We start from the raw sequence: 4,081 nt of genomic DNA on the forward strand, positions 1-4,081 counted from the left end.
GAGCTCCAATTAAATCGATTCCCCATACCGCGAATGGCCAGGAAGATGATATCATTTTTAGCTCGACTGGAGGAGCTCGGGCGGTGGTGGCAAATCGCTGGCACTTGTCACACTTTTGGACGTAGGAGATGGAGTCCTTTGACAACGTGGGCCAAAAATACCCCTGTCGTAATATTTTCAAGGCCAGGTTTTGCCCCCCAGCATGATCCCCACAGAAGCCTTCATGCACTTTCTGCAAAATAGCTTTGGCTTCCTCTGGCAAAACACACCGTAGTAGAGGTAAGGAGTGGCCTCGTCAGTACAGCGTCTCGTCTATGATTATGTACCTTAGATCTTGATAAAGTATTCTCCTTGTGTCTTTCTTCTCGCCAGACAATTTTCCTGTCGTAAGATACTCTATCATGGGAGTCATCCAGGTCGGTCTGACATCGATCATCTCGACCTCCATCGCGATTTCTGCCACGCTCGGACTGTCTAAGAATTCCAGTGGTACTATGCTCAAAGTCTCGGCTTCTCTGGAGGTAGCGAGTCTAGCCAGAGCGTCGGCATTGGCGTTCTGCTCGCGAGGGATCTGCTCGACCAGGCTGTACTCAAACTCTGATAGCTCCTTCTTGATCTTGGCCAGGTAGGCTGCCATTTGGGCCCCTCGAGCTTGATATTCCCCAGATACTTGGTTTACCACGAGCTGGGAATTGTTGTAGCAGTGGAAGACCTTGGCCTTCAATTCCTTCGCCACTCTAAGCCTGGCCAACAAGGCTTCGTATTTGGCTTCGTTGTTGGATGCCACGAACCTGAACCGCTGCGCAGAGTGGAAACAGTGCCCTTCCAGGGATATTAGGATGATCCCAGCTCCGGACCCGTTCTCATTAGATGACCCGTCTATGAAGATTCTCCACAATTCCCGCATTGGTTCTCTCAAGGGCTCTTCCTGGAATCCAGTGCATTCAGCCATGAAATCATCCAATGCTTGGCTTTTTATCATAGTTCAGGGTACATACTGTATCTCGAACTGGCTGAGCTCGACTGCCCATTTCAACAAACGTCCCGATGTCTCAGGTTTCTGCAGCACCTACCTTAAAGGCTGATCGGTCATGACGTGGATTGAATGGGATTGGAAATATGACCTAAGAGTCAAAGAAGTTCAAGAAGTTCAAGGAAGACAACCAGGGTATAACTCAGCTTCGATCTCTTGAAATAGGTCATCAAATTGATTCTCTGCACTATTGTCATCACCATCTGAAATTCCTTCATTTATGCCTTCTTCGTTAGTGCCTTGATCACCAATAACATCATTGATGATGTCAATCATCTCATCAGTCACTGGAGCCCCGTCGTCTACTATTGGAGGCATATTAACTTCACCGTGGTAGGTCCACTTCACGTATCGCTGCAGAAACCCATATCTGTGTATGTGAGCCTCCACCACATCCAGTTTCTGATTCAACATATTGACACACTGAACACGTGAGCATCTGACTTCTCCTGAAGCATTCACATGATTCTTGGCCATTTGTATAAATGCTTGAAGACCATTCCAAAACTCATCAAAGTTACGTCGTCTATTAGTTATCCAACTCTTGTCAATCGTCATAATTGATTCAAGTGGAAAATAAATTATCACAATGTGATAATCATTAAAAGCTACCTTTATTTGCTAATAATTTTATGAAATCTTATGAATAACTTATTAAATTTTATGAATATATATTATCAAATTTTAAGAATATATATTATTGTTAGTTATGAATGTATTATAAAGTTTCATCATATAATCAAATATTTAATTATAATTATTATTATGTATTTAATAACTATTAAAATTTTAATATAATTTTCACTTTTTATTTTTTTAAAAACAACAATAAAATTTTATTATTTTAATCTTAACTTAATTTTAAGAATAAAGTTAACTTAATTACCTATTTTATCTACATATATTATCAAATTTTATGAATATATTATAAAAGTAGTTAAATAAATACATATTTAATTAAAAATTTATTAATTTACCATTAAAGATTATTATTTTAATTTCTACTTATTTTATAAAAAAATATTGATAATGTTTTATAATTGTAAAATTATTATTTTAATTTACACTTTATAATTTTTTAACTAATTTTTATTAATTGATTTAAAATTCATTAATTAAAAAATTTAATCACACTAACTTTAAAACTATGTTGTAATGTTTAGTTTTTCTAAATCTACAAAAATTTCAGTAGCATAACAGTTGTAATCTAATATATTCTAAAATTTAAAATCTGCATAAAAACATATAAACCACTCCCATAGCATACATAAATTTTAATACAATCATTTAAATTGACAAATAAACAACAAAAATAAATTATAAACATATTATCAGATCAACATGTTATTTATCTAACCTAACATATATATAATTGCAAAAAATATAATATAAACATCTAATATGAATTTATCTAACCTATAACATAGAATACCCAATACAATGAAATATCACCTAAATTAATATTTTTTATAACCTAACATTTAAATTTATTATAATAAAATATTAAACAACTGTGAAACTTCTTTATGTCAAACTAACTTTTTTATTATCAAAATTAAACTAAATTAGCATATACATTAATCTATGAAAAAAAATTCATCAACATAAACAATCCATATTTTCTTAAAAAACTTATATACATAAACACATTCACGTTAATTTATATACACATACATATATAAACAAAATAAACATATACATATATAACCCCCAAAAAATAAAGTAAAGATAAATAAAAATGCATACATACCTCTATTAATGCTCCAACCAACGTAGAGGCACTCACTCATAATCCTTGCACAATATGAAAAACTAAAAAAAAATATCACAAACCATTTTTACCATATACAAAACTCAAACAAATATTGACAAAAAATACATTTTAATGAACAAAATACAAAATAATGAATGATAAATACACATACCTGAAGAAATGGGGCAAAAAACTGGCCTGAAAATCGACTAAATGGAGCTGGGCGGCGGAGATGGTGAAAAGTCATCTCTGTTTTTCAATTTTTCAGAAAAATGGGGAAAGAAAGTGGCTCGGGTTGGGTTAATGATGATGGAGTCTATAGCGACAACACCACTTGTCGCTATAGGTTATGACCACTCATCGCTGATATCAAACGCACTGTTTCACTCAAACGGTGAGACCATGTCGTCGCTGTAGGATAGTGAATAGTACACGAATTCCCTCGTGTGCTACACGTCTACCCTACAATGACGACATGTCGTCGCTATAGTCAGTGAAAATTTGACTTAAATTTTTTGGCAGTTCACATTCCCACGTTTTTTTATCCTATTGCGACGACATGTCGTCGCTATAGAGTATAAAATAGATGATTAGTGTCATCGCTATGGGGAGAGAAAATAGGCAACTAACTTTTGGCAGTTAAGTTCTCTCCCATTCCATGAGAAAAAAACCATTTTGAAATTAATGAGAATAATTTATGTAACCGTTATCTTTCTAACTAATGTTTATTGCTTAAAAAATTCGACATTATTGATTTTATATATTTATTTATTTTCATCATCATTATAATCATTTCTCATCAAGAACTTGTTTAGTGATTTATGGTAACCATCCATTGGAAATAACTATTGAGAAGTCTTCCATATATATATTTCTAAAATATAACAACAACAAAAAAATCATGATAATATTTTGGGTAGGTAACTATTTGTTACAATGTATTTTTATAAAGTACACTGTATTTATTAAATCTTGAGTCTAGGATACAAAATATATATAATTTTAAAATATAGATATCATATAAGTATTATTGGAAAAAAAGTACTAAAATGATAATTTACAAAAATATAAGATACAAATAAGTAAATCTTCTAATTTTTTTTTAATTTGTTAAAAAAAGTTAATATTTATGGAGGGCGAATTTGAAAGTATTTCACAGTATGTAATGTTTGTCATTCATAGGCTAGTGAATATTTTTTATTTTTTATTTTTTAAGGAAATAGGCTAGCGAATAATTATTTCTTCCGAACGGGAGGATCAAACTGAATATTATTGAACTTTCGGGGGCTTATTAT

This window comes from Humulus lupulus, chromosome 7, assembly GCF_963169125.1.
Source record: "Humulus lupulus chromosome 7, drHumLupu1.1, whole genome shotgun sequence".
NCBI lineage: Eukaryota > Viridiplantae > Streptophyta > Magnoliopsida > Rosales > Cannabaceae > Humulus > Humulus lupulus.